At 38.1% G+C, this 21796-nt stretch overlaps 1 long non-coding RNA gene across 12 annotated transcripts in view; it reads left to right on the plus strand.

Moving 5' to 3' along the window:
• Positions 1-21796, plus strand: part of LOC128076673 (uncharacterized) — a 310987-nt gene that overhangs the window by 175480 nt on the left and 113711 nt on the right. For all 12 annotated transcript variants that reach the window (XR_008204581.1, XR_008204580.1, XR_008204586.1 and 9 more), the window contains one exon: positions 17122-17190. This is a non-coding gene — a long non-coding RNA (uncharacterized LOC128076673). The remainder of the gene's footprint in view (positions 1-17121; positions 17191-21796) is intronic.

Below are 21796 nucleotides of genomic sequence, written 5' to 3' on the forward strand. Positions count from 1 at the left end.
TAGAAAAAGAGTAAGGCAGATGCTTGGTACCTGCTAAGCACAACTGGAAACAAAAATCTAAAGATTGCATGCTAAGATTTCAATAGAGAAGTAAAAGCTTACTTGTCTCAGCATAATTCTCTTTCTCTCCAGTCCAGTTCTCAATAAATTGAGCACAGATGAAACTCTAAGCAGGCTAGCACATCACTAAGACCATTGTAATTGTTGGACAGAGTGACAGTATCAAGCTTAGCAACAAGATATGACACACATAAGCTCAGGTCTAGTAGGAAATTAGCCTGACAGGAATCCTATAACTACTGTGACTTAGAGATGCCTTTTCAGTGTAGTGCATAGCTACAAACTACTGTGTGAGGTGTTACAAGATGAACTGTTGTAAGATGGGAATTACTCCCTGCTGAGGTAGTCACTGGAGTAAGCATTGGTTCCCAGATCTGGAACTTCGCAGGAAGTGGAGATTACGCTGCCATACCCTGGAAGCAGTAGAGGATGGTGCAGAAATCAAGCTGGCTGTATCCAAGTTCATCAGGGCAAGCAGTTCTTAATCCCTTGTGGTGTGGAAGGCATTTGCTGCAAACTCCTGGTACTGTACATTGCACAAGGATGCAACAACAGGTCTGCACAGAGCTGTGCGTATATGGGGTTGCAACTTTGGATTGTACTCACAAACAAGAGACATGAGTAGAAATAATCAGTGTGAACAAGCTGACTTTTCTTGCTGAAAAGGGGCTTAGATGTGCAATGTCAGACTCAGGTGCAGGGATGAAAATGCAGCACATGTAGCAAACCAGGAGATTAGTTAACGTCAAAACAGAATGCTTTAAACAAATAAATAAATCTTTGTGTCTTTGACATAGATAATGTGCAAGACCAAAAGAATGTACTGTTTCATGCAATGTTTAATCAGCTATTTTAAATCCCATATACAGGACAGAGCTTAGTTGTTCATTTAAAAATAATTTAACTGTATTCAGGAAGCAGGGTGCTGGGACTAACTTTAACAATATGTGTTTGAAACTTGGGTGCATGTTGCCATTCATTTTAGGAGGCTTTAAAGATTTGTTTCAGTTAAAGAGATTTTTCTTTGTTATGTTTCTGTGGAATTACAATGACATCCAGTGGCTAGCCACTTTAATAATGCATACATATCTGCTGCCAGTTTGTTAGGCAATGGTTAGATTCCTCTGGAGTCTTTTATTTTATGATAGCTGGGAGTTCTTTCTCTCAAACTTACCTGCGGGGATTTTGGGGTGGGGGTACTTGAGGGATGGAGGGTTGGGCATGAAAGGTCCCCATGCCTTAATGAGGCCCTACAGTAAGGAAGTCAGTTCCACTCTACTGGTATCTAAATGCCAGTTTAGCTTCGGGGAAGAACAAGATATTGTAGTTTGTTCATTCTCTACTTTTCTAAAGAGACTTAAACCCAGATTTCTTCTCTAATAACTGAAACCCACAGTGGCTGAAGCAGTGACTGTATCCTGTAACCCTTCCTCTTATTTGAAAGTGCTTATCTAAAATATACGTGTTTTGATTCTTAATATCATCATATTTCAATTGTTTTCAGTTTATTTATTTATTTATTTATTGCCACTTCATCGACATTCTTTAGGCTGCCCTGAGGCATCCTTAACTTAGGTATCAACAAAGTGTATATTTAAGATTTTTTTCTTTTTTTTTTGCTTAATAAGTTACCATAGCAACTATCACTCAAAAGGTACTTACTGCTGTGGGAATTAGTTATATTTCCTTTTAATAACAAATATCTTAGAACATTGTGTGATTTTTTTGCATTTTACTTTGTAGGTGAAAACTATGTACCTTAATATTTTTCTTCTAGTAGCTGGCTCATATCTTAAAGCTTACTTCCTCTTCTTCACTTTAAATAACATTTTCCAAAAGATCTCAACAGAGTATAGGTGTGGGATGCAGTGTAATTACTCTGAGAAAAAGGCTCATGTAGGTAATGGACAAAAGAAAACCAGGTGCCCGAGGCGTGCAAATACATTTGAATAACAATCTTGTGGTACTTGAGCACTGATACCTCCTCTCCAATCCCACTTGCTTTCTCGGTGGCAATACTGTGACTCCAATAGGATGGGAGCTGCATCTTTTGTTATAGGCTTGAAGAGTCAGCTTTTAAGAATGGTTCCAGAATCTACTTAAGCTGTAAGCTGAAACAGGCCCGTGAAATGGCTAATTACTTCGCAAGCTTTCTGCAATAAATTGTTTTGCTTAATAATTAGACAATTTATAATATTAAAAATTAAGCATTTTCATACAACCACATAGGATGGTGCATACTTCAGAACAAAAATGTCTTTGTATATTACTAGATCATCGGTTGTTTCATGGAATTGCTTGAGTTTGAGAGTGAGAAAAAGAAATTGTATTAACTTCTGACTTTCTTTAAATGTTAGTCTTGCTGCAGACAGGAAAGTTATAGATAGCAGCTAATCCTTTTCAAATGACTAACTCTAAGTGTGGTATTTTCTGTTGTAATACAATGACTGCAGTTCAATGCATGTGATACTCATGCAACTACCAGTGAAATGCAACTGGCTGAAAATATTCACAGAAAATGAAGAAAGTTGGCTTAAAGTAAACAGTACTTGAGAAAAGATTATGTACTTGTGGTCCAGCGCTCACAGGTGCTTTTCTAACTTTCCTAAAAACCTCCTATATCTAAGATGCTAAAATCTATTTGCTCATTTTTGCATAACTAAATATTTGTTTTCTAGTAACTAACAGAACTGCAGATTAAGCCACTGTCCTCATCTTCATAGTACTTTGTTTACCTGAGGTTGAACGTTACATCGTGTGTAAACAAAGCTTATCCCTTTCAACATTCCTCTAAACAAGATATTTGTATTGATTTCTTTTAGGTTGCCACTACTATCCTTGAGTTTAGTGTCCAAAATTGGATGCAGGATTCCAGCTGAGACCTCCTAATGCTGAATAGACTTGAATAATCACCTTCTCTGTCTTGCTTCTGGCAGTCTAGCTAACAGTTCCCCAAATGACATTTTCTCTCATGGCTTCTATTCAGTTTGGGGTCAGCTGTATCCATCCCATTTATTTTTTTTTAGCGCACCATTTTGCAATGTTCTTGACTGAATAATCTCATGGATTTCAAATAATGTCTTCAATGTCTCAAGATGATTTTTAATCCTAATAATATCTTCCATAGTCCTTCCACCCCCTGCTGGTGTATCTTTTGGTGGTTGCAGTTGTTTTGTGGAGCAGACAGTGTAGAAGTAGCATTGGAGGTGAAAAGCAGGATGACATTTTCAGACCAAAACAATTTTTGGCTCGGTAATCTTAACAAAAATAAATTGAACTCCAGCAATGCCTAATTATGTTATATTTTAGGTACATTTTGTTTCATTGTTGTTCATCCTCTCCTCTTCCCCCTAGCTCCTGTAAGAACAGTTTTCTAAGAAAGTGAAAAATGTTTTATTTCTTTGAAGCATTTTTAGACAAAAGTTTAAAAGCATTGTCAATAGTTTTCATTTTGAATCAGGATTAATTTTCAAAGTCAAAATAAGTAAAACATTTCTGCAACCATTTAGAAACATTCCACATAAATATGAAAATTTGAAGAAAGTTAACTAAATGTGTGTATCTGATCAGAAATGAAAAGAATTCTCAATGAAAAACGTAAGTTGCTGCTTAAATCAGAACAAAAGTGCGTTTATTTATATCCAAAAATGAAAAAGAAACTGGAGATTATTTCTATATTCAGATACATGAATAAAAATACAGGAAAAAATATTAGGTGAACACTGCACAATATTTCTTGAGACAGTCTCCAAGAGCAAGAGCCCTGTTAGCTCCAGGAACCCCTGAAAGCCTTTCAGCATTACTGTGGTTAATGAGCCAGGTTCTCCCAGTTCATCTCCTGATCTGTGGGTTTGAAGGCCTCATCACCTTCCCAAAAATAGCTTGTAGAGGGAACAGTTAGAACATACTCTTCTTTGGCTTCTGTTGTACAAGGAATGGCTTTGCTACCATGAGAAGTTACATGGCCTTGTGCAGAGCTGGGAAAGAAGAAAGCACTGTGACATCTCTATGAAAGACTGTCAGACACTTGGCTGTGTTTTGTTTTCTGCTATGGCTTTCTTATGTACTGCATTAAAAATTTTTCATGCAGAAATTCCACTGATGGTGACAACATTCATTAGCTATTACAGATTTGGTACTGCATTCTTGTTCTCTCTCTCTTCCCACTTTCCATGATTTTTTTAAAATCCCATTATATGGTTACCATAGCAATTGTTCCTTTTCCCTTCAGCTTTCCCAGCTGCGTTTGTGAGCATTTATCTTACAGAATGCATTCTAGTTCTCTTTCTCTCTCCAGAGGAATGTAAACTAAGTTAAAATGTTGATGATTAATTTACCTTCTAATATTTCATACAAATTATATCAGAAAAATCTCTAAGGTGTATACATGATAGCACAAAATACTGACTTCACTGTAGAGACATAGAATCTCCTATAGATGTCACTGTACTCCATGCATTTAATTGAGAACAAACCCTACTAAAGTGTGAAATTAGTTTTCGACTGTCAAACTGTTACACAAAGGCCATGAGATCTTGATTCTCTTACTCATGAGGATGGCTAGTATCTCCCAGAGCAAGCAGTATTGCTGCATGCAGGATTTCACCCTTGAGCAAACTGATCCTCATCATAAATGAGAGGGCCAGAGCGAGGCACCTAGTAAAGCAAAAGCCCAACAACCGAAAATACAGATGATTAGCAATCCTAAGACTCATCTGGGGAGTCTTCAGCTATGCTTTCTCAAACAAAAACTCCTGACATCTTCACTGGGTTTTTTTGCTTGACTTGAACACAGTATTGAATGCTTATTAATTATTTGTATTTTTCCTTCGACATCCAATCTAAAATACTATGAAAAAAGTCTGTTCACTAGAGGAGGAGGAAGTAACTTTGTTAAATAGCATCTTCCGATGTTTAAAAACAAACAATAAAAACCAGATATTTTAGGGAAGTAAAAATTTATTCATAAATTCTATTAAAGTTCTGCAAATATATTTTAATCTTAAGCAGGAAGACTTCATGCTGACATTTTCAGAGTGCTCCATTTGTCTTTTATTGTAGAGATAGTTGTGGGGTTTTTTGTTTGTTTCCCCAAAAATGTACTTATTCAAAACTTTAGGAAGTGGTAAAAAGCAACAGTTTAAAATCAGGTTTTTCATATGAGTTCACATAAACATTTTATATGAAACTGAGTTCAGAGGGGTTTGTTTTGCTATTAGAAATCATATTCAGCTTCATTCAACTCAAAGAACTTTTTTTAGCTGCTCAACCTGTGCACCAGCTTTTAAAAGCTGCTGGTTCCACACACCTGCAGCAGCAAGAACTTGTCTCTGAATCATCTATTTTGGCAGAAAAAGTCCATTTACTTTATTTTTTAAAATTTGTATTTTCTACAGTGAAGCATTGAAACTTTAATCATGTGAAATCAGCCAATGAGCATTCTAAGTAGTTAGTAGTAGTAGTAGTTAGTAGTAGCATAAAAATTTTCTGGAAGATGGTCTTACCTCTTTTTCAGGTTCCTCATAGAAAACACCACAGACCTAGCTGACAAAAAGTTTTTGCTTTGGTTATAGATCACCTGAATCCATTTTTAGAATGAAATAAACTGTATTGTAATTCTTTCTGAGGTAGCCTTCCCATCTTCTCTTTCAGTATGCACACTTCTGTTTGCAAAACTTATACCTAATTGTGTATTAATTCATAGTTCTGATGAATTAATTTATACAAATCAGGTAATTTCTAAGGAAAAAGAGCACTGAGGTTTATGAACAGAGTTTTCTGTGATTTCCATCATAGTAAATCTCTGATCAGCTGTGATGAGCAGCAGACGGAATTGCCTGCTTTACACTTGCAAGTCCAAACTATGTGTATTAATTATTTTCTTATTATCGTGCTCCTTTGCTTGAATGTTTAAAATTCACCTTTAATTTTTGTGACCTTAGACATGAAAAAAGGGACTACATAGGTATCAGGGTGGAGCAGAGAATACTGTAAATATAAGTATTTATAAACATATTTCCATATTGTGATAATGGTGAGATGATGGTCAGAATTAAGATTCACAGCACTTTCCTGTCCTTATATAGCACCTGACAAAGGCTGGAATCTATGTTTGCATCTTGGACAAAACTGCTGTACTGGTCTTTTTTTTTTATCCTCATTGTGAAGGGAGTGATTTTGTTCATGAGCCCATAATGCGCTGCAGTTGCATATGCCCATAACCTTTCCCTGAACTCAAGCCCTCTGCAGCAGGTTGCAGAGGCCCAGAGCGGCCAGGTGACATACAGTGCCATCTGCACTTCTATGCTGGTCATCTGGCCAGAGCTCTGACCTTTCTGAACATGATACAGCGAAATCTAACTCCTGAAAGCTGCTCGAAGGCAAAATCTGTTCTTCACCGTCAGTTGCAGTACTCAGTCGCTTAATTGTCCACTGCAACTGATAAAGTAACCATTAGACCCAGGTCATGAACTACAGTTTATCATTCACGCACAATAATACACCCTTGAACTGCACTGATTTCTAAATTATAGCAACATAGACTTACTCTGTAAAAGAGATTTGAAGTACCTTGGACTTTGCTTAGTCCTATCCTGCAAAACAGCAGCTGGAAACAGGTCGTTTAGGGCAAAGAGAAGAAGGTGCTTTGATCAGCGCACTTCACAATTGGCCCTCAGTGGCAGGTAAAGACTGATACCAAGGAACAAAACACACAAAAAACGTTTGACAGTAAGCCTTGGTTTTGCCCCCAGTCTCAGTGTAGTCAACCAGAGTAACTCCGTGGGGGCCACTGATCTGCCTGGCAGAGGGATGAGGGAATGGGGGCTGGACTGCGTGCTTCTGCCGAAGTACGTATTCCTGTTTACTTACGAATAGAAAGTGGTTATTCCAGATCCAACTTCTGACCTCTAAGCATTAGAGAAATAAAAGCTTATCTCACTATGGGCCATACAAATCTCTTGTCATTTGGAAAAGCCTTTCATTCAAAAATCATGGTTAGCTTCACAGATATTAATTCATTAATTGAGACTTGAAGTTCAGGTTGCTATTGTTATCATGTAAGTGTTCCATCTGAACTATAGACAAGTGCTGTTCACATGCTTTGTTCTTCTTCTTTCTTTTCCCTCTTTCATTTGTCTTTATCCCACTCAGGAGCAACCCATGGTGTTCATCATAGCCACAAGTCTGGAAACTGAAGTGGCTGTCCAGCTAATAGGTAGTTAATGGGTTTTGTTAGTAGCCAGTTAGCCAGAGTGGGGAGAATCCTGTCTCCATTACAAGTGTATGAAGGGCCTGGTTGCTGAACTGTGACAAGTGTGAACAAAGCTTTCTACTCATTTATGAAGTGAAGGCAAGGTTTCACCTACTGTTACTGGGAGATCCGTCTGTGGCAGGGGGGTTGAAACTAGATGATTTTGAGGTCCTTTTCAACCCAGGCCACCTTCTGATTCTGTGGTGTGGGGAGTGGAAGGTTTCCCCATTGCCCTGATGTAGGCTTAGGGATTAAACGAAGGAAGTATGTAATTTGTTGCTATGATGAGTGTCATGCTGTTTACATAGAACAACAACTCTGCTTATTTGATCTGAAATTCAGTCTTTTACTTTTGAGCACTAGAGTTCCTCCATCTTAAGACATTCAGAAAAAAAGAATGTCATTTGTAGGAACTGTTGGTGCTGCCTTTATAAATTCTTCCTTGTGTAAGAAGTTTACCATGACAAATGAAACTACAGTTAAAATAAATAGCAATATTAAAAAATACAGACAAAGAAGAATTATTTGGAGCAATAGTGGAGTCTTAAGAATGCTTTTGTGAAAATATGTTGAATAAATCACTTCCTTTGGGAATGATAGAAATCATTGCACTAGTAGGGAAAAATCTGTTGGAATAAAGAGTTCTCATGAAATAAGAGTGACTAAACTCCAAACACTTCTGAAACAGGGAAGTCAGACAAAAAATATCTGGGTGTGGTTTATCTTGCTATCCAGTTAATAGAAAGTTTATAAGTTTCAGTAGTAGCTACTTGGCCACAGTAGGGACAAAGAGATAGGAGAGTTCCTACCTTATGCTGGAGAGAGAGACAGAAGTATATAGAAAGGTCTCATATTCAAGGAAATTCCCTTGAAGGTGTTCATTGAGTTCATATTTATGATGCCTGTGGTAACTCCTTCTATGTATTAAAAATACATGTATGTTTATTTGTGGTTGCCCAGGGAATGTAAAGCAGAATAAGCTTTCAAAGAAAAGAATAAAGTGAGTGAAGACAGTTAAGGTTAACTTGAATTTCCTGTGACCAGTTATTCGAAACCATTCAGATTGTTTCTATACTCATCTGAACTTGTATCGCTTGCCTAATATCAAGTCAGCATGAAGAAGTTGTCCAGGAGGTGTCCTGTTGTGATACTCTTTTGTAAATCTGTTCTGCACGTTAGAAGGACAATGCTATGCAAACTCACAAGCCTGGATTTTCCTTCACAAACTGTGTTGTTTTATGTCATTGGACACTGACCAGAAATGTGTTCTAGTAGTGGAATAAGAGGCATCTTCAGATACACTTTTTGTAGCAATATTCAGATGTATATACGGCTACCTCAAATTTCTACACATAAATCAGCTTTAGACTTTTTTCTGAACGTTTGAAGGGTTTCCTAATTTTTATTTTTTAAAGCTTTTTCTTAAAATGTTGTTGTGAGAATTCAATCTATCTATGGCCACAGTATTAAGACAATAGAGAAGATAGAGGTGATGGAAAGGTGACAGAAAAACTAAAATAGATTTAGCAGAGAAACACAGCGGAACACCAGGTAGCCTGAAATTTAAATTTGTATTAGTCTTTGCATCAAAGCTGTAATGAAGTTTAAAATGCTTTGTTTTGGTGTGGAATCAGGTAAGTGGATTGATTTCTTTCCATGTGTCTTTTGGCAGTGCTTGAGGAACAGCATGTGATTGATTCTATTTCATCTGTGTGCTCTAAAAGGCACTGCCTTACTTCTATGTATTCATCAATAGAGTACAGATAATGCAGGAACCTCATCTTCTGCATGTGAGATGTAGTTAGAAAACAAGACAATATGCTAGAACAAATAGCCAATTCTACACACCATATTCATGCAAAAATGATTAATTTGGAGTCTTTCTGCAAATAATTCTTTAAAATACTTAACTACTTTAACTTTTGACCATAAGCAGTTTATTCACTGCATAGAAGTCTGCATCATTCCAGAAGATTATTTTTTGTCCAACATACTCTCTGTAAGTTGCTCAATTTTGTTTGTGTCGTGCATCTCTGGGTAAAATCATTACACTTTATTGTGCAAATTAAACTGCGACTCTCCTAGACAGAGCTTTTGGCATGATAGAGCTGTGCCCAGGCCTAGTAATTCATAGAGAGGGTTAAAAAAACAGAATCAAATGCTGGCTGCAAGCTAAAGAGAACAGGGGATAAGATCTTAGGCTTACCTATAGGGGGACCTAAGGAATAAAGTGAACGAGAGTCCAGCATGGGGAAGAAAGGAGAAAAAGCAAAAAGGCTAAAAGAGATCAGGCCTAATGAGCCTTCTGAGGAATATGGGAGACTGGAGCCTCAGAACGAAAGAGTGGCCCAGAAAAGCAAGGATAAAATGGATCAGCCACAATGTCATCAAATTGATCCAAAGTTCAAAAACCATTAAATCACTGTATACAATAAAATAAATTAAAAAAAAAAAAAAGTTCAAACAGTGTCAGGCTCCTTAAAGCTCACTTGCTGACATCAAACATAAGAAGAAGACCTGTTTGTAACGTAATGTGACTCTTTCCTAAACAGCGCTTTTGAAATATGTGCAGTGGTCTGCCATTTTCTGTTGAACAGTTCTCCCTTCATATACCTATGGATCCAGAAGAATTTTTACACTATATGAAGAAGAGGGAAGAATTCTGAATGAATTAGAGAGAGATATTTGGACAAGAGGGTTTTTCTCTGCTGCACTGAGGAACTGTCCTCCTGCCTGGAGTGAAGGTTTAAGAAAAGAGACAGACAGGGGAGAAAAGAATAACTCTGAGTGCAAATCAAACCAAATAAATACTGTGTATAAAAACATGGTAAATAGCTGTAATAAATGCACACTAAGAGAGCAGAAGGTATTAATTCTTATCAAGAGCATTTCTAATGCACCTATTACTCTAATGTGTAAGTGATAAACAGGACAAAATACCCCACGAGTCCCATATGTCTGTTCATGACGTAAAGAGGTGGTGCTACCCATATTTAGCAGGCTTTATTTAGCCACCTACGCACCTCTGACTTGGTAGACTTATTTTTGATAAGTGGTGCTTAAAAGTGTTGGTATGAAGCATAAGTAGCTAATGCAAATATGTTACCGACCCCTACCAGAGCTAGCAATTATGTAAATTTTCAAAGCCTTCATCTTTTATAATTAGATGTGGCTGGCTTGGAGTGAAGGACTTCCATCGCTGGACAGCTCAGTCCTTATGCCAGTATTTCACTAGAAATTATATATTTGAAATCAGATGAATGCTATATTCTTTAAAGTAATTTAAGGTATAGCTTGGAATATGTGAAAGACCTTTAGTAATTAATTTCTTGTTTGCCATGCATGAAAGATTAATAAAAGCACAGAAACACTTGGTGAGTTACATCTTATAGCTGAATATAATTAAGTGTTCTTTCCATTCGTCCTAAGTGTATGAAATGCTCATTATTATTCACAAGATCCAAACTTCAAATTTCCTTAGCTTTGATAAAACAAAAGAGCAGGTGTTTATGTACAAAGAGAGAGAGCTGCCTAAACATAAACCCAAATGTTCTTCCCTGTTGTGTAGAAGATTCACCTAAAGGTTAATTGTTGCTCGACAGTCTCAGGGACTGATTACAGTGATTTCGGTTTGTTTAGGATCAGTCTCTAAAAGGCTCCTCAGGAACAGGAGCACTGTAACACACATTTCACTATGGTGGTTGAGCTTTCCCAAAAGTTTGTGATACTGATTGTGTCAGGGCCTATGTGCGACCTTGTATGTATGTCTGCATGGTTGTTCGGGGCTGTGCACAGATGTATTTCAGAAGACCACAGCAATTTCTCTGAATTGTGCACTTGAATGACAGGAACAGAAGGGAAGGAAAAAAACACTGATATTTCCACCTCTTTGCCCTTTTATCTCATTATTACTTCTATAGAGTGTAAAATTCTGCAATTCAGGCTCAGTAGTGATTTACACCCATTTTTGAGTGGTTTAAATAACTCTTGCAGGTGCAAGACAGTGAAGAATCGGGGCACTGGAATGCACTAGCCACAAGGGTGTACTTAGTGCCTTATAGTGCAGTAGGATTGTGAAGAACACTATAATGACTCTTTACATTCAATCCAAGCCGCACTTAAGTGTGTATGTGTACAAAACAGCTTCAGAAGTGCAGCAAAGGACCTGGAAAGCTGAGGTATAATTCAAGAAACTTCCCTAGGTTAATATGCCAAAACTTGCTAGATGCATACTGACAAAAATAAAACACTAGAAAACCTAAGTATAATGTAGGGCAGATGCAGTATAAAGGCATTCCCTTCAGCCACTAGAATTGGGTGAGCAAGCTAGTTCTGCAGCAAAGGCAAAGCATGGGACTTCTCTCTGGGCAAAAGAGAAATATACTGGAAATAGAGTATGCAAAAAGCAATGCCAAAACATCTGCCTTTCCTCCCAGCTTTACAGGAAAATGCACATGCTGTGATTCAATAGTTTTTTCTACATTTTGAATAAATAGACAGTTTTTGGTGTATTATTTAACTCTGGTTTTCTATACCAAAAGCACCTATGTCTGATCAGGTACTTTCTCTAGTTCACGCTAACCTGACTATGGATGTGGTAGGACTCATTTATGCATTCCACTGATGCATATATTGTGCTCATCCTTTGGATAAAGGGAGGACTCTGGTTTTCTACATTATCAATCTAACACCTTACATGAACGTTAAATATGATTAAAAATGAAGGAATGTAACAAAATTAGAGGTGAGCCATGGTTACATGCTCAAAAAGAGGAAAAATAGGATTAATAACTGATGCCAGGAGAGAGGTGAAGCATGCTTGCAGGGAGTAGAAGTAGCAAATGTTATAGATGGTACTATATACTAGGAATGAACATCAAAAGCCTTGGAGGCTGGGTTCAGAAGCTTATCAGAAGTTACCTCGGCCTATTTGATTGAGAATTCATGCTGGTAATTTCCAAAGATTGGATTTCCTTGTGAGATCTTTAGTAGTTTCTCGTCTGGGTCAGATTAAAGGACAAGAAGAACAGCTCTGCTGGCACTACAGTATTGCTGCTTGCTAGCCTAGATAGAGCTCGAAAGTACACAGATTTAAAGCAATATATAGAAATAAAGTAATCATATAAAGCCACATTTCTTTTCATACGTTAGAACAGTGCTGCACATGGTATAGTCTCTCCATGTACACAAAGAAAACCCAGACACATTCTTTTATCTTTTCCTTGTTCCCTATATGGGTCAGGCAGAGGCTTCTTTTCATGTAAAGCTCCATGCCTAAAAAAACACGTGGCCAAAATTAGGTACCTAAATTCACAATATCCAAATAGGGTCCTTGGTATTTATCTTTTCAATATTGAGACACTTAGAACGCTTGTGCTGAATGCTCAGCACCTCTGAACAGCAAGCAAATTAGGTGGCTGGCTTAAATACATCAAATTTCCAGTGATTGGCAGGCGTGTGCCCTGAATCTTTTTTCTGCCGTGCATTTTTGTTAGAGAAGGGATACGTATTTCTCAGTTGTCATCGGCACTAAATAGTGGTAAGCTCTCACATCTTGCCATCTAGACAGCCTCAAAAGGCAATGAAAGGAATTCAGCTCACCGGTGCTGCATTGACAGGGATTCAGGGTAATGTGGTCAAAACAAATGCATCGTTAGTCAGTCCGCACAAGGTATCAATAAATCAATGCATCTTTTTGGAACCCTTGAACGGAAGATGGCCGTGGAGCAGAGATGCCCCGCAGCAGCCGGTGCATGCTGGGCAGGGAGGATGGAGCCCTACGTCCCCTCGAGGCGCTGCGGGCCGCGAGGAGCGCGCTCCGGACACCAGGTGGCACCAGGGACCGGCCGGGGAGCCGGCCGCCTCCCAGCCTGCAGCCCCATCGCAAGCGCAGGTGCTACAGAGCTGTTGTTTTCCATGAGTTACCCAAAATAGTGAGCGAGAGGTATTTCCAGAGAAATAAAATTTCTGTATCTGGCACTGACTGAGCTTGCAGCATGCTGCTGGAAAGAGTGCCTTGTATCATAGCCTGGTGTTATTCCTCCTCATACAGAAATGCTCATGGAGGAGGTTCTGTGTATTATAGCCTCTTAGAGGTCCAATATGAGCATGTTTATTTCTAAAATGATAGTAGTTAAGCTTTTATTCCCGTTTACTGATGCTCACAGAATTTTTCCTAGCCAAAGAACTATCTCTTAGCTTTTTGTGCCTACAGACAAAATTAGGAGGGTTGACTCCCAGCACAGAGTTTGCAGCTGAATGTCCGGGCTGGGTGAAAGTGTATTCTGCTTCAATGCCTGTTATTATGGGATGGCTGCAGCACCAACAGCTTTGGCAAAACAGACCAGTATATAATAATGTAAAAATAATTACCCTAACTTTATGTTCCCGCTGGCAAATCCTTTCTGAAAATCCTTTTCTCTTGCTGATTTTTCAGAAATGAACCTAAAATGGAAATATGTATATTTATTACAAAATGTACATGTATTTTTTTAATTTTTAATCTTATTTTTGTCATCCTCCTCTGTGGATCCTCCACTGCTGTTTGGATGTGGCTCAGCTCTTTCCTTGGAAAGGAATCTGAACTGTGTGAGAGCCAAAGCCACTGAGGTGCCTGTGCAGCAGAGAATTCAAAGTTTTGATGGAAAGGTTCTTCACATTTCTCAGATCAGCTATTTCCAAACAGTGTCGTTCAAATCTGGGTCACATGGAGAGAGTTTGTCCTTCTCGCCTGTTAAAATTTCTATCAGAAATTGTAGTAAAAATCCATACAGTTTGTGTAATACGTTTCTTTTGCTTTGAGTTGCTATACTGACAAACAGATGTAAATAATAAGAAAAATAGTTTACAGATGATTGCTTCATTTGTACTTGGCCAGCATTATGGAGGTTTGGGGTACCTCGTGTCACTGACAGGCAGCATAACCTCTTTAGTGCAGGTTGCATGCCTGGACGTGAGTGTGCTGCTGGGCTGTGTGTTCTCCAGTGATCACACAATTAAGTAGCAATGACTGGCAACACTATTGCTCAATTAGTCTATATAAGATGACAAGCTAGAAGATATTTTGCAAATAGCTCTTCCAGAGTCACTTGCCTCAGTGAATTCGCATTAGAATGAGGCAGCAGATAGACTTATTTTAACTGAAACACATTTTCCCACATCATCAGTATTTCTTATGGCTGAAAGCAACTGGTCAAATTCTGAGAGTTAGACCAGTAAAGACCAGTGAAGTCGGTATATTTGGATGGATAAGACTGAGAGAACCATTGAGCCTTGTCTCACAGTCAGTGTTTATAATAATCTGCAGACGTGGACCATGCAAGGAGGACTATCACCCTACTAGCAGCTTGTCATGAATTGTCATTTGAAATGATAACATAATTGTGCTCATGTACCGTCATGAGGTGGCCTGAAGCCAGAGCCTGAAGCAGCCAGATGAGCTGCTAAAGAGAGGTGATGTCTTTCAAGTCTGAGCAGGTGGAAACAAGATATACATCTCATTCTAGCTGATAAACATGCTACTGCTTTTCTCTGTGCCCTTTATGAGTCAACATTTGGGATGAAAAAGTCTTGGCTGCTCTGTCCTGGGTTTTAGACCACTAGGATATTAGAGAGTGGCACAGTTTGAGCATCCACAAGACAAACAAATAAGCAGAAGGCACTCATGTAGTTCTACTGTTACTCCAAAGATGTCCTGTGGCAGCAAAGGAGCTCAGTTGGTGCAGTGACCCTGCACTGGGTGTAAGCTCCTCTGTTGCAGTCCATGGGCATACAGGACATTGTTGCCAAGTGAAAGATGGACTTGTAGGTTCTTGTCATAGCTTACTTCATGTATTTGCTCTGATACTTGTTTGGTATCTTTTCATACATTCTAAATTTGGAGAGGTGGTAGTAGCAGATCAGGAAACCAGCACAACTTTTCATCAAAAAACGATGTGAGAGCCAAACCTCCCTATTTTCTGAGGAGGTATGGGATGTGCTTCGAGGATATTTTTCTAGGAACCGATTCTCAGCCCTTTTACATTCTTGCCAGGGAGTTACAACTTTGCTGTTATCATTACTGTGAGAGTGGCAGAGCACTGGAACAAGCTGCCCATAAAGGTTGTGGAGTCTATTCATATAGAATATGGAGATATTCAAGATCCACCTTAATGCCTACCTGTGTGACCTGTTGTCGGGAACCTGATTTAGCAGGGGCTTGGACTAGATGATCTCTAGAGGTCCCTTCCAACCCCTACAATTCTGTGAGTTTGTGAGGTACTGCTCCTGGCACAGTCTGCAGTGGTAGGCTCAAAGATGTGCCCTCCTGCCTACTGCATGCTGCCTATTGCCTTTCTGCTCCTCTGTCCTTGCACCCATATCAACTGCATTTGCTTCATTTGCTGAAAAATGATTCTTCTCTGTGAATGTCTCCTCCTATCCCTGTGAATGTGGGGAAAATCTGTGCCATGTGCCATGATCTGTGGCCTGAAGCCTAGCTGGGCAGGTTTTGTTCCAAGCCCACCTGTGGCTGTGTGCTTGGCTGTGTCAGTGTGCATGCAGCTGTTTGCTGGATTTGGGATTTCTGAGTTCAAGTAAAGGGCTGGTCAGGACTGGTTGATCCTTCTTGAGAAAAAATGGGACTTTATCAAGTCATGATGAGCACAAAGAGATGATTGGTGGTAAGGTTGTAGGGAAGAAAATGCCAGAATATCTTGAAGTAAAGAGAGAGAAGATTTATCATAGAATTAAAGATGAAAATAGAGTAGAAATTAGCAGTTGAGAAGATACAGTCTAGAAGAAAGAATACAGTGTTTATTAATTACAGACAGTGAAATAGTAAATTTAATCAGGATGGAGTACTTGATAACTGAACTTCAGACAAATATGGCATTTGGGAAAACTGATAAGATATTAAAATTAGAGATTGTGAAACAGCGAACGGGACAAAATTTCCTATTGCCTGGGTTTCTGTTGGGTATTTTCTTAAGAAAAATTTTAAATCCTCCCTGAGCTTGCATCTTCTAACTTGTCATTTCTACAGTGTACAGACAAATGGCATCTATTTCTGTAACCTCTGTAAATTATGCCTTCATACATTTGAAGAACCTTCTGTAATGTAACCAAACTGAGTTTATTTCCAATAGGAGTCTGAAGTCCAATTTGCTAACTTTGATGAGAATCGGCATTTCAGCTGTAATATGTCATTAACTTGCTTACATGCATATAATGTAAAAAGCTCAAACATTTTATATTCAGGAAAAGAGAGACAGTATAGCTTGTTCACTGAACCCAGCTAAAATTGTCTTCATTCCTCACCCATTTTGCATGATTTATGCTCTATATAGTAATGGGACAAACATAAAATCTGTACATATGGGAAAGAGAAGAATGTCTAAATAGAACCATTCAAAGTCAGGAGTCAGTTTAAGTGGGGAGTCTGTTCTTTTAAAATGCATTAACATTGATCTTGAGTGTTCACCAAATGATAACTAAGTATGGTCCAGAGTGCCTCATTTACCCATTTTCCTACTTTTACCACTATGGCCTATTACTGTTTTTTGAAACAAAGCCGCTGAATTTGGTCCCTGCAAATAAAACCTCCTGCACTCATGGAATAGTTGTTCATTAACTGTTTGCCCACTTGCTTCATACTCTTTAACAATGTTTTTTCACGCTTTGGGTAGGAGCAAAAAGAGAAATACTTCTCATCCTAAAATTATGCTTCAGATCCACAGTAAATTAAATACATACCGGGGCCAGTGAAGCAATGGAAATGTGCCATGACACTGGAAAACAAAAATGTTCACTTGTGTTTTTATCCCGATCAGGGTTTTCATCAGCCAAAAGGAGACAGTCTGACTGAGTCAAGCAGAGGAATACAAGCCAAACAGAGGATGGTGAGTTTGTGTCACATGTGTTTTTACACAATCAATTAACCTCTGAGGTCTTGATTTATCACTTTGACTTACAAAGCGGACCCAAGAGAAAGCCATGAGTTGGAGATAAATGTCACTTCTCTCCAAAGATAGTGTGCAGTAACCGTGTCTACAAGAGAAACTGTCCCAAAGGAGGTCCTAAAAGATACCTTTTAGGAATATCTAAAAATACAATGCCTAAGAATTCTCTGTTTTGCACACAAAAGAATGACTTCTAGGTACAAACACTCTACTAGAAACTTGCAACCCCACTGCTGTGATAGATGAGTTTCCTTGATTATGGCCAGGAGGAAATACCACTGCTCATGGTAGAATTAGTTTATATTTTATCTGTCTAAGGCTATTTTCCACATTCAGCTTTGCTCTCCAGCTTTCCTGATCACAGTGTTTGATCAAAGATTTATGGATAAATTAATATTGGTGACAGCCATTCCACTGCCAGCCCTTCTGTCATTAAGTGTTGTTTACTTAGCAAGAGTTCAGGAGCAGGGACAACAGTATAGTGGAACAGAGGGAAAATAAAGCCAGTTCAATGTTACAACACTAAAATTCATCATCTGAGGTTCTAGTGTGAATGGCGGTAGGATATGGGGAGTGTAAAGAATTGCGTGGTCTTTGTTAGAGAGATTTTTACACAAAACGTTTGAAGGATTTGCCCAAAGAGGTTCATAAAATTTGTGTGAGTGAGCTTCCTTTTTGCCTTGCCTGTCCTTGGTGGTGGGAAGATTCCCAAGTGGAAGGTAGAGGTGGAACAGATCCATGCAAGACAGCACAAGCCAAATCCTACTGCAGTATGGATGTTCCTTAAAATGTCTTCTCAACACTGTATTCTGATTTAGCAATCAATTATCTCAAAATTATCCACACAAGTCACCTGTCTTTTGGTGTTTACTTGATCTGTCTGATGGCAGTTTATTACCCTAACCAGGCAGCTAGTATTAACCAGTCTGCTTTGCAAGCACCAAATATGCCCTTTAGCCCTTTCTAGGGTCAAATGAGAAGACCTAAAATGTTTTTAACTTCAGTTAATTCAGAAAAATGCTTGAGCACAGTGTCTGACATCTCCTCATTTTACCACACCAGAACAATGCCTGAAAAGTTTGAGTTATTTCATGTAACTTAGAAATGTGAATGTGTTACGAGTCAGCTTTGAATATGGCCTCGATTCCAAAAGGTGTTATCATCAAATCAAAATTATTCACACATGTCAAGTTAACATTTTATTTTTATTCCTTACTCAATTTTTGGCAAGCTTACAGGAGCTGTCAGTGTTTCAGTATTTTGAGAAGAATATTTTAATAAAACAGTGATGTGCTGAAAGGGGTTCACAAGAACTCACTAGAGGCCCTTGTTAAAATTCTGCCACCCTTCAAAAAATTATTCTCTTGCCTCTCAAGGAGTTCACCCCCTCTCTGGATACTGCTAAATCATTTCTGCCAGGGATGAGTTTCATCCCTTGGGGCTCATAAAGATACTTCTGAAGAGCAAATTGTTTGCCTTTGAAATAGACCAGATTGCATGAAATAGCAGACACTTTAAAAATAAATTCCTGGGGTAGCAACACTTCCCCGCTCCCCCCGTGCCAGCATCCCATCCGAGCTCTGTCATCCGTACCTCTCATTGTGTTATACTATCAAGTACTCAATCTATTTCTCGGGAACAGAGTATAAACAGTTCCAGCAAGTGCACTTAATGTAACTTTATTTTTGCCAAGTGGCATTGCCTCCCTGCTAAGTTGTGGTAATGGGAAACCTTTCATATATAAAGGTAAAAGAACAATGGAGCCAGGTTCTCCCTGCTAGCACACAGGGCTTGAATTTAATTCAGTTTAAAGGAGGAAATTTTTGTAGGACTCTGGTGTTAAAGTATTGTAACATATGACTGTAATAAAATAAAAAACATATTAGGTGCAATGAAAAAATGCAGTACTTGAAATAAAAATTGGAATTCTGGTAACATAGCCCAAAGTGGTTAATTCTTTATTACTTATTTTGATGTGATTGAAGTTCTAACTTAAGGCTGTGTGGACTTATATGCGGTTTGTCTCAGTTCCTGCATATACCAGACCTTCTTTTTAAATGCTTGTTCAAAAGAAAATATCTGAGTTGAAATCCCTTGTCTCCTAAATGTGATCTTCCCAGTCACTCAAAAATGGGATCTAATCTGTTCTTTTGTGCTTGTAGGATATCCATGGACCATATTCTGTAATCACTAAATTTGTCCTACGGTATTCTTTTTAGTTTAAAAACAGAAGTAAATCCTTATACATCTGATCCAAGTGTAAATGAATAAATACCGTTGCTTTTCATTGGCCAAAAGAAAACATGAATGGTCCTTTTTCTTCATTGGTTTGTTAATCTCAGAACACGAAGAGGACTGCTTAAATGGGAATACAATTAACTCCTTTCACAACAAAATTCAAATGGCCCATCTGATACGTTGTATAGCTTTACTCTAATTGCTTCTGCCAATTCAAAGTCTGTGGAAACTGAAAGGAAAATATAAAACATCATTTAAAATAAATAGATCTTAATGTAAAAGCTAACAAGTATAGCAACTGTCCTACTGTTGCATTGTGTGATTTCAAACACTTTTTAAAAGTGCTGTGAACTCTGTGGTCCTGCTGTTGTGACCTAGAGAGCTAAAATCCTCTTTAATGGTATCTTGCTTCTAGGCAGGATTTAGGTTCGCTACTTGTGTTCACTTGTTCACTGACATTAGTTCTAATTCTGAGGCCAGTGCTGGAAAATAGCACTGATGTGCACTGATGTGCCTCGTGTGATCTGTTTGGTGGTCATCTTAATAAGAATTAGCACACCAAGCAGCACTTTAATAAAAACTATCTCTTAAAACCTACTCCAAGAACGTGTTGTTGATTCCAAAATTACAATATCATTATATTGTTAGTGATTTCTTTGCAGGAAGTAAGACTTAACTATGAACAGGTAGCACTATTTGGAAAGAGCATCAAGAAACTGAGGCTGTAATCCCACTAATGACTCACTGAAAAAATCTGGGGAAGCCACTCAGCCTCCCTGTGTTTTGACTTCTCTCTCTTACATGGTGTAAGATATTTACCTCCTCTGTGAAGAGTTCTCAAGTGAATTTTGATGAAATGTGTTATAGAAAATACAGATACTGATAATATTTTGATAGACTCACAGGATCAAAAGTGGCTGAATATCCAGGAGAATTATCATTCTCCCTAATAGTTCACAGCCGCAGTAACTTTTGCTGACTGGCAAATGGCTAAAGCCTGGAAATTCTGCTTTATTTAAAAGACATGAAATGTATAATTACTAACTCAGAAGCATTAGAGTTGAAGGGGAATGTATAATGTATAAGCACGTATCAGAAGATACTGTTTCATATGCAATTCAGAGTTAAGGGAAACAAACTTTTCTAAGAAAAGTAACTGTACTGATACCCATAAATACTTAGGTTATGTAAAGCTATGGACAAAAAAATTAGAAGATAATCTTTCCTGTTTTTTTTTTTTTTTCTTTTCTTTGTTGTTATTGTTTAAGGATATTTTCATTGTTAATATTATCTCCAGTTATAGCAGAAAGCTTTTATCTGACATCTCTTGTATGTCCGAGTCCATAGTTGTAGCCAATGAGGGATTCAGAGGGATGTTCACTGACATACCGTTAAATAATATCTATGTATGCATTTATTTATCTATCTATTTATTTATTTATTTCCTTAATCACATTAGAAAAAACATTATTGGGCAAGAATACTCACAAACTTGCTTTTCAGTTTAACATTTGCTTTTTTAATGTTAACCCCATGATGGCTTATTCAGTGTGTGATTTTTGCAAACAATTTTTTCAAGTACTACCTTGAGTCTTATTACTTAATCAAGAGCTGCACTGAATTTTGCCATGATAGCTGGAGAAGTGTGAAGTGTGAGAATTCTTAATTCAACACTTAAGCAGAAAACAAAAGTCTTAGAGAACCCCTGAAGTGACATGTTTTTTGAATTGAAACGGAAATGTTTGCAATGGTGTATTAGCCTGACACCACATATCACTGAAAATTAGTGTGGCATGTCATCCTGGTGAGCAAACCATTTTTTCTGGGAGAAGAAATAGGAGTTGGTAAGGTGAGAATGTTCAGATATTGACAATAGTCCTAGTAGGAGAATCAACACAAGCCTTGACAGAGTGTCTAAACAGCAATTCAAAGAGAATGCTTGATTATTCAAGCTAGAAGAAACTGCTGAGGAAAAAAATTGTCTGCACTGAGGATCTCTATGGACCATTCAGCTTGGTGGCAGCTACAGATAAAGAGATCCTTTTTTTTTTGCTTTGCTTTGACATTACTTCTATTGAATTAGCTTTATCCTGACTTTGTATGCTTTCTGTGACATATTAAGCAGAACCAGTAACTGTTAGATCTGTCCTGAGTCAGCAGAATTTTTAAGGAAAACTGAAAGGTATCGTTAGTTTAGATTGCTTTGGAATCTGTTGTGCAAAATCCTTAAAGCACAAAAGAGGATATAAGAAATGTCAACATAAAAATCCATCATTAGACTTTTCCAGTGAGAATTTCATGGACTGAC

The sequence above is a fragment of the Tympanuchus pallidicinctus genome, unplaced genomic scaffold (genome assembly GCF_026119805.1).
Source record: "Tympanuchus pallidicinctus isolate F22 unplaced genomic scaffold, pur_lepc_1.0 scaffold15, whole genome shotgun sequence".
Lineage (NCBI taxonomy): Eukaryota > Metazoa > Chordata > Aves > Galliformes > Phasianidae > Tympanuchus > Tympanuchus pallidicinctus.